The sequence below is a fragment of the Tachypleus tridentatus genome, chromosome 10 (assembly GCF_004210375.1).
Source record: "Tachypleus tridentatus isolate NWPU-2018 chromosome 10, ASM421037v1, whole genome shotgun sequence".
Classification (NCBI taxonomy): domain Eukaryota; kingdom Metazoa; phylum Arthropoda; class Merostomata; order Xiphosura; family Limulidae; genus Tachypleus; species Tachypleus tridentatus.
In genome coordinates this window covers 169,264,498-169,274,865 of record NC_134834.1, presented here as the reverse complement: position 1 = coordinate 169,274,865, position 10,368 = coordinate 169,264,498, and the positions used below count along the sequence as shown (strand labels likewise).

General features: G+C 34.3%; 1 long non-coding RNA gene across 1 annotated transcript in view; it reads left to right on the top strand.

Moving 5' to 3' along the window:
- Positions 1 to 1,489: 1,489 nt before the first annotated feature.
- Positions 1,490 to 10,368, top strand: part of LOC143230886 (uncharacterized) — an 82,811-nt gene continuing 73,932 nt past the window's right edge. The window contains exon 1 of the long non-coding RNA XR_013016660.1: positions 1,490 to 1,713. This is a non-coding gene — a long non-coding RNA (uncharacterized LOC143230886). The remainder of the gene's footprint in view (positions 1,714 to 10,368) is intronic.

Here is a 10,368-nt window from a genome sequence, read left to right as displayed (position 1 = left end):
CGTGGCTGCTCAATGCAGTACTTGAATATGGCGTCATATTCAGAAAACTAGTTGTGTCACGTGCTTTATCCGTGCACTACCATACTTTAGCACTCTTGCAGATCTTTGTTATTTCTTGTGTAACAGATTTAACTTTACGTTTGCTATAATTAGCATGGACATAACGCCTGGTTGTCTTCTTCCAAGTTGCCAAATTACAAATAACCTTGAGTCTATAGTAGATCTTGCTCTAAGAAATCAAGGCCAACATCCGCGTGAAGTTGCACACAATCTGTACTGTTGCTGGGGTTTTACCAAATGTCAATAAAAGCACTGTGAGCAAAGCTAGATACGAGACTTTGACGTCATTTCCGGAACAATAGCAAGGGGGAGACATATATACATCTATGGAGAAATTGGAGAGAAAAAAGAGAAAATATGAGACAGCTTTGTATTGAAGCTAAGTTGGTGCTATGAAAAGCTTGTACAAATATTAGCGTTTTGTTCATAAAGATAGAATTAATTCCGTAATTACATGTACCATAGAGAGCCGTTATTTTCATTATATTCAGAGTGTAAGTAGCTTCACTTCACAGTTTACTGCTTTATCCTTGTACGATCAAAGATGAAAACGGTTAGTAGTTGAATATTGGTGAAAGAATATATGTACTCACTTAAAATGTAAATAGAAAACGTTATTACACGATATATTAGTTTAGTTCCAAAGTTAAATTTGACTCATAGCATATATGAAGAAATGGCCGATATATGGGTGAGTCTTTAAGTGTAACGATTGTTCATAGAATATAGTTTATAAAGAACACGTTTGTTTATAACATTTTTGTACTAACCATAACCCAATCATAATTCAAGTGTGTCTCTAGAAAAAAAATTACGCTTGTCGTCATTTATTTATAATTCATTAGAGACTATATAATACATTTTCATATCAACACGCCCCGCAGTGGCTCAGCGGTATGTCTGCGAACATACAACACTAAAAACCGGGTTTCGATACCCGTGGTGGGCAGAGCACAGATAGCCCATTGTGTAGCTTTGTGCTTAATTCAAAACATCAACATACTTAATTCAGGCAATGTTTTAAATTTTTTTCTTTTCCGAAACATTTATAGTTTTAAAACAGAATTGTCTAGTATTTATGAAAAAAAAAAAAATGTTTGCGCTGTTACTGGTGTTTAGTTATTTAAAACCGAGATAAATGAAACTATTTTATACATAAAACAGCCGTTACTGTACATATTTTAGGTTTTTGCTAGCGCCGCCTAATTGTATCTTTAACAGCAAATATATATAAATAGCTATAAATATAATTGCACACCTTGTCAAACTAATGCAATTCATCCGTTTATACCAGTAACAAGTTAAACACAATGAATATTGGGGATCCGACACTTCAGACTGATTGATTTATCAACTACTGAAGAAAAACACGAAAAAAAAATGTTTATAGGTGGCCATTTATCTTTCCGTTATAGCTGGAGTTAATCGTGTTTTGTTGCAGTTGAACCAATCAGAAAGAAGGATGTTACTTTGACAGCTCCTGAGCTCGTGGATGTCGGTACAGTGATTACAAAGGCTAATACTTTAAACTTAGCAACTCGTTAAACAATCACATGCGATCACTACTTACAGCATGAAATTCCACCCATTGCTACTGTGTGTAGTTTTTGTCTAAGAAGAAGGATACGGTTTTACTTAGGACTCCACAGTGAGGTAAAAAAACAAAACAAAGTATTTTTGCTTTCCTTTGTTGGTCGTACATACAAATAATATTTAAATGACACATTGCATAGTAACTGTTTGTTTAGAATATTCGCACGTAAGGGCTATCTGGGCTAGTTGTCAACAATTTTAAACTGACAGACCAGAGACAAAGGACAGATGGCTAACAGTATGCGTTTAAACTTTTGAGCCATTCTAATCGAATAGTGTATTTGACCGTCTCACAGAGCAAAGAGCGGTTTTGGAACAGCGAGACAAGTTAAACCTCGGATCCACAGTTTGTGCATGCTAACATTTGGCAACGTTTAGCCCCCAGTTTTTGATATAATACGTACTACGAGAGCTTCATATGGTCCAGTTCTATTTTATCTGACCACAGCCTTACAGTCTTAACTAAGACTTGCTTCAGTAAATCTGTATGATGATATTTTAAACCATTCTGTTTCAAAATTTTTAATGCAAAACTGAAGATATAATAATTCTAAGAAAAAAGGATGCTTTAACTGCTCTAAATGAAAGCTATAGATTTCCTGCTATACGTAAGGCAACTCTCAAGACGGCTGGTATTAATTAAGATAAAGTACAGAACAAAGTTTCAACTTTCTTCGATCATCTTCAGGTTAACAGTTTTTTTGGTTTTTTTTGTTAACCTGAAGATGACCTAAGAAGGTCGAAACGTTGTTCTGTAATTTATTTTAGTTAAAGTGCTAATACTCATACCAGCCGTCTGGATAATACACAACGTTTATTATTAGGTTTCAATTTATTTTCTTGTCATTCAAAGTGATAACACGACAACTGATGTATATAGTACATGATAAGTGTACTCAAAACTGACCCACTTGTATAAATTTGAATTTGATTTTAGATCAGTGACAATGTTTTTTGCCTTAACAAAGTCATCTAGTTTTATGTAAGTTATCTATGAGTTGTAATCATTAAGTTAGGAAAACATGTAGGTTAAAAAAATCTGTTTAACACAAAAATACATGTAACCCTAGTTAATGCTTTCGAAAAGTGTCTTTTTTCATCAAGGTTGGAAGTAATTTTCTTGGTTATTCCCACTTTGCCTTTGACGAAGAAAAGTCCACTTGTCGAAATCCCTATAATTATAGTGTTTTAAATGTTTGTGTTATGGTCCCTTTAGTTCTTCACTTTTACGTGTTGATATAGGGAACGGAACGTTTCTTACTATTATAATAAGTTTAATAAACTTGGGTAAGTATTTATCTATAAAATATAAACCTAGAGTTGTAAAACGTTTCTATATTTTAAAACGGCAGACGAGAAGCGTTACTTGTGGTGATGGGTTCGGCCAAACAGCTTATTTTTGTTTCTGGAGTTGCTTAATAGAACAATGTTGTAAACAACATTTATAAGAATATAAGAGTGATCTTACATTGTTATTCACATCGTATCTTAAAGGACGGCAGCAATTTGCAACAAATTTAATATTAACAGACCACGAGTTAATCAACGACAAATCCAACGTGTGAATACAGAATATAATTCCGTGGAGAACTACTTCAAGAAAACAGTAACTATTCCTTTTATTGAGCACATTATTTGTCATTTTTTCTTCCGATGTGATGCACATAAAAAGCAAACAACAAACAGCATCAGTTTAGAAATTTGTGCCATCAAAACTCACATAAGAGTTTTCTATCTATGACATCAGACAGACTGTAGATTTTCCAAATGCTGATATATTTGATGAAGAATTTCATCGATGGAAGAAAATCTGGCTTTGTACACCTCTCCAGAACAGTCCTTAAATATTGACTACTTAAAAGCATGCTTCATTGTACCAAATATCTTTATGTTATTGAAACTCTTTGTCACATGACACTGAGTTCATGTTCATGTGAACGTTCCGCATCTGCTACCCGCCGGTTGAATAATTAATTACCTGAAGTATAAACAAGCCAAAGCTAGATTGAGTCTGCTAACATCAATATGCAATCATTACAACACTGATATCAACGTTGAAACTGTATGTAGGTTATTTATGGAGAAGCACCCCAGAAAAGTGTAGCATGTTAACATGTTATTTTAGTATGATAACCAATGATTGAAATGGCTTATACACTATTGTCGGACCCGGCATGGCTAGGTGGTTAAGGCACTCGACTCGTAATTTGAGGGTCGCAGGCTCGAATCCCTGTCACACCAAACATGCTCGTCCTTTCAGCCGTTGAGGCGTTATAATGTGACGGTCAATCCTACTATTCGTTGGTAAAAGAGTAGCCCAAGATTTGGCGGTAGGTGATGGTGACTAGCTGCTTTCCCTCTAGTTTTACACTACTAAATTAGGGACGGCTAACTTTGCGCGAAATTAAAATAAAAGAAAGCACCATTGTTGTACAGTTATTTATATTATTAATATAGTCTAACAGTTAATAACTACTTTGTATGTAGATCATAAAGTACTTTACTATAATAAAATTTACCTATTTGTGCTAATTTATCTCCAACTTCCCATGCAATGTCACAACAGAATGATGATTGGTTGACTTTCCATTTGATGTTTGTTGATTCCATGTGAACAGCCATGTAATTGTTTAAGCTATATATCATGCAAAACTGCTTCTACAATTAATCTCATAGCACTTATTTTTTTACAAATTTTCCAGGAGGGCATTTCTTCCAAACCCCGGTAATGTTAGCATCCTCTGCATGCCTACGCTACTTGTTGTCTTTTAATATCACCAAATGTAACTTTTATTTTTAAACATTCTATGTACAAGCCTGATTTTTATGCAAGTATAAGGTTTATGGCGCAATTTCAGTTTTCTATTTTTCGTTAATGTTTTAACTACATTTAGTAGTACATAATATTAAATGTTTCGATTTTTTTTTTTTTTTAAACGTAAAATTAAGTAATATACGCTTTTGCGTCAGCAGTTCTAAACAGATTTAACGGTTGGGTTAGGCAGTTAACGATGCATTACCCCCTTAGGCTAAAGAAAAGCAAGGATATTTTCGACCTCGGACACATTTGACTTCATAAACTCTCATGAAAATTTCCTTGCGCACAAGTAACATGTTCAGTCAGCTGGAACAGACAGCCCTTTTCCAAGAACATATATATTCTTTCCAAAAACAATGGTAGTTAAATACATACAATAAAGATGAACAAAACAGACCCAGATCTTAATTTTGTACAAAAAAATACTTGTTTATCACACTCAAATATTTGTCTTCTATTCCACCGTTTTGTTTTCGCATAAACTCCACACAGTATTTTAACAAGTCTCATCTTACATATTGATTGTTGTGGTAACTTTATACTGTAAAATTTATACAGCAACCTTTCATAATCCAATATTTATGTGTATATATATAAAATATGCTAGATGTACTCCCGCAAGATCCTCAGAAGTGTTCTGTTTCAGGAGTAAATAAAACCAAAGTTAAAAAGAAGTATTTTAATTTCTTGTTTTTGATTGTTTGTTTGTTTTGAATTTCGCGCAAAGCTACTCGAAGGTTATTTGCGCTAGGCGTCCCTAATTTAGAAGTGTAAGATTAAAGAGAAAGCAGCTAGTCATCACCACCCACCGCCAACTGTTGGGCTATTTTTTTTTTTTGCAACGAATAGTAGGATTTACTGTCACGTTATATCGCGCCCACAGCTGAAAGGGCGAGCATGTTTGGTATGACGGGGATTCGAACCCGTGACCCTTAAATAACGAGTCGACTGCTTTAACCACTTGGCCATGCTGGGCTCCCTTGTTTTTGAAGTTCGTATGTTATGCTGTGTTGTAGCCTAGAGTGCATAATTCATCTCGTGATTCATGACATGCGCACGTTTTAGTAACGTCACGACAGTACATATTGCAATGTTAAGCGCCCCTTATGTGACGTCATTTTAATGTCTACTGACTGACTGACTGATAGACAACACAACTGGTGCAAGTGGTTAAAGTACATGACCTTTCCAGGCGGCCGTAGGCCTCTTTCTGGAAAATTAATTAGTATATTTTTATATTATGGCTTCTCATCCCAAATTAAAATTACAAAATGAACATTTTCACAAAGTGAAAAAATATATCAACTTTCTAATACAACTGTTAAAAAAACTATTTCTACGAATACAACAGCGCTACAGTTTTGTCTTATCTTTCTTATACCATGCATACTGTTTATTAACCTTAGCAACCAATCAACACCTAACTGAAAAATGTCCATTCGCTATTCAGTGATGTTTTTGATCGCTTTCATTAAAACACTTTGTTTTTTACAAATGAATGTAATACTGAAATAGAAAAAACAATCTATGAAAAAGAACCATCGTGAACAGAGAACCCCTTGAGCAATTGCTTAGGCTAGTTATGTTTGAGGCCGTTACCGTCCCGTACGTCTTTTTTTTTTTTTCTACTTCAAACTTGTCAAACGTTCTCGTAATCAAATTAAATAATCGCCACTTGGCGATTGTTCAACCTATTATTATTCATTGTTGTTATTTCAATCGCCCATGCGCGTTTTAACAATATTTTTCTACTAACAAGTGTATTAAAGTTTCCCCCCCCCCACTCCCAAGCACACGCAAATCGAATATTTTCTAAATGACGCTGGTTTGTGACACAGATAAAAAAAACATCTATCATTTTATAAATATTCTCATGACATCCTTGGAGAGTTTATTTAACGTTTGCCTTCCTCAAATAAAAGTGTAGTAAACAAAACAAGTAAATGATGTTAGACAGGCTCGTTTTGTAATGATGTTTTATTTCATGATGCAAAAAAGATCAAATTATGACGATATAAATTTTAAGGCCTAATGTAATTAATAAATTAAATTTACAACTTTAGCATTTTCAACAACTTAGGATATATTGTGATAGTTTTGCTGTTTTGTGTCGTGAAAATATGTGTTCCAAAATATTTTTTTTATTTTTGAGGACCAAGTTGATAACAATAATCAAATAATTATAGCCATATTATTGTATCAGGGATTACATCTTGTGCAGCACTGTATATTTTCATGTGTAAAAACCAGGTTTTGTTATTTTGGAATGTCCAGTTAATTAAATGGACTTCAGTTATTAACAATTATAAATTATATTGTTCTAATTTTATTAACAATTATAATTATGATATATTGTCCCAATTTTATTAAAATTATAATTATGTTATATTGTTCTAATTTTATTAACAGTTATAATTATGTTATATTGTCCCAATTTTACTAACAGTTATAATTATGTTATATTGTCCTAATTTTGTGCTGTTTTGTACCTTGGTAATTGAGTTTTATGTGGGTTTAAAAACTAAATTTTCTGTGTATTTCTTTGTTTCGTAAAAGTGTTTTTACTGTAAACTAACTTTGAATTATACTCAATGCTTTTTTGAATATAGTTCAAAGGTTTTTGTGAGGTATAAGTATTGTTGTGAAAAATATTATATTAGGTTTGAAGGGTTGTTTGTTTTTGAATTTTACGCAAAGCTACACGACGGCTATCTATGGCAGCCGTCCCTAATTTAGCAGTGTAAGACTAGAAGAAAGGCAACTAGTCATCACCACAAATTCTTGGGGTACTCTTTTAGCAAAGAATAGTGGGATTGATCATAACACTATAACGCCTCCACGGCTGAGAGGGCAAGCATTTTTTTATGCGAGGGGGATCCTAACCTGCGATCCTCAGATTACGAGTCTAGCGCCTTAACCGCCTGGCCATGCCGGGTCGCGTGGAGGTTAAGCTATAATAGAAGTACAATAGTTTTTTACAAAAGATGGGCATCTATAGGTTTTTATAACCTATTTTATCTACACCAGATATTTTAAGCATTGTATCAATGTTTGTTGTGTCAATTTTTCATGATTTGGATATCAATATTAACCTAGTAACCCCATAAGAAGAAGAAATAAACTTGTTTTTGGATATGTAGGATCACAGCAGAGAAACTTAAATTTCACAATAGAGAGCAGCACAATACTCCAGCTTGTTAAAAGTATTAGACTCGTTAATTTTTCAGGTTAGAAAAAGGGGAGAAGACACCGGATCCTTGTTGATGGGTGGGAAACTTTTTGAAAGATAATTTAAACGTATCCTAATTTTTAAAATTCCCCGTCACACCAAACATACTCGCCCTTTCAGCCGTTGGGGCGTTATAATGTTACGGTCAATCCCACTATTCGTTGGTAAAAGAGTAGCCCAAATGTTGGCGGTGGGTGAAGATTACTAGTTGCCTTCCCTCTAGTCTTACACTGCTAAATTAGGGACGGCTAACGCAGATAGCCCTCGTAGCTTTGAGCGAAATTCGAAAAAAAACTTGTTAAAATAGGACTTGAGTGAACAAATGTAGTCAGATATCATTGCGCGATGTTCAGTCCCTTTAAATTAAAGTAAAAAGTAAATAAAAGAAAAAAACTAAGTCCAGATCAGATTTTGTATTTCAGATGTGGAAGGATCGAGCATAAATTATGAAATAGATAGCTGTAAAATGTCGATAAGCAATTGCATTAAGTTAAAAAAACATAAAACAACAGTCAGGCTTATTAAAGTTTGAATATATACGTTGCTCATAAAGTTGTTGTCGCATTGTGATTTTTTGTTGGCGGGTTTTTTTAAATTATCTGTTTGATGAAAATAATATAACGTTCAGTCTACGTGATAGGATAAAAACATTTTATTTCCTTTTTTAACGTTTCGAAAAGCTTGTTGTGCACTGTTGTAACTTGTAGTTCTACGATTTGTTTGTTTTTGAATTTCGCACAAAGATACTCGAGTGCTATCTGTCCCTAATTTAGTAGTGTAAGACTAGAGGGAAGGCAGCTAGTCGTCATCACCCACCGCCAACTCTTGGGCTACTCTTTTACCAACGAATAGTGGGATTGACCGTCACATTATAACGCCCACACGGCTGAAAGGACGAGCATGTTTGGCGCGACGGGGATGCGAACCCGCGACCCTCAGATTACGAATCGCACGCCTTAACACGCTTGGCCATGCCAGGCCGTAGTTCTACGACAAATGACGTTTGATAACGTTTTTACATTACTGTTATAGTTAACACACTGACTAATTCATAAAATATTTTCAGATTTGCTCGGTTTTACCGTCATGCACCCTCTACCTAACACCTAAGTAAAACAATATTAATATAGGGTAAAACACTGTCCCTCTTCCTGGATTGTGATGTTCCGTTAAAAGTACTGGTGCAAATAAGACAGTAAAACACTACATTAAATTGTTCATTCAATAAGTCTTTCTCTCTTTTTTTCAGGTGGTGGTTTTATCTTCTGAGGCTCATGGTATTTGAATGGGGTGACATCTTATCTTTTGTTGTCTGTCTGTGGTTATCCTGTTACTGCACTGGGGATTTCTTCTTGGGTAGGTGGTAAAGTGAATCATCTGGCGGCTTCGACCTTGATGATCATCCAAAAATAGTTTCGATAGGATCTCTGGGTTCTTATACGGTTGAGGTTTTATTGGTAATTAAATTTTCTAAAGTCATCCGGTTGACTGTTCTCTGTTGCTTATTGTAATTAATCTCGAATTAATCTCCAATTTATGTTGTTACGTGCACTGTGTATTAAGATTTCAAATAAACGGATATTTTAATCTCAGGTTTATAGTTTTCTGACTCTAGCGACCAAAAAATATTCTGTTCTGTCTCTCGGCGTGTCGGTTTACATACTTTAAGGCGAGATTCTCGAATGTTCAACAATGTTCGAAGACATAAACCATATTTTGTTTATTCTGGCTCTCAAGAATCTTGTACAAATTTAAAGGACAGGCGGGACATGCACAGTACAACAATATAACATGCATCAGACTAAAACATACGTAGATGTTAAAATAAATGTGTAACAGTAAATACGATACATCTCTCACCGATGTGCTTCCAAAGAGATTCACAGTGATTAACCTTTGGTTTAGATCACATACACTTTTAGCTTCTGTAATCCACATCACTGATTCTTTTAAGTACAACATAAGGCTAATCTCAGCACGTGCTTAACTTCATATTTCATTCTTTCTTGTGGCAAGGAATGGGTAGCCATACAATATCCTCAAATGAGTTAATTCGTAAAGTGCACTCTTTCTTGATGTCAGTTACCCTTATATAATTCACAGAGAAGTTTTCTATAATAAGGGAACTCTCAACTTCCCCTTTTCAGGAATTTTATATCTGCCAGTGTGATACTAAAAACCCTCTTTTTTTCTTTATCTCTAAAAGCAAGTTCCCACCTTTCCTTAACAAATTGGAGGATGAATAGATATAGCTGTGGAACAAATTTCATTTGGCATATTAAAATGTTTTATATCAACAGTCCCATAGACTTGTGATAATTTTGCCTGAAATAATTAACTTCTTTCCTCTTTTGTAATATATAAAGTACTTCCACCTGAACTTTACCTTGTAAATCCAACTAATTCCTGTTTTATTGAAAACTTTCTAACTCTATGTTGCTACTTTCACCTACTTGGTGTATTTATATTATGTACTTGTTTATAGATATTTGTAGGACTTGTTTTATCTTAACGTCATGCGTTTTTATGCTTACATTTAAATTAAACAAATTAAACTATAAATACAGCTTATAACAGTGGTATTATATTAAATTTATTTTTTTATAAACTGCGTATTTGAGCGCAGCTTGGTTGTTTCAGAGGCAGGTGGTTAAGGTGCTCGACTCGT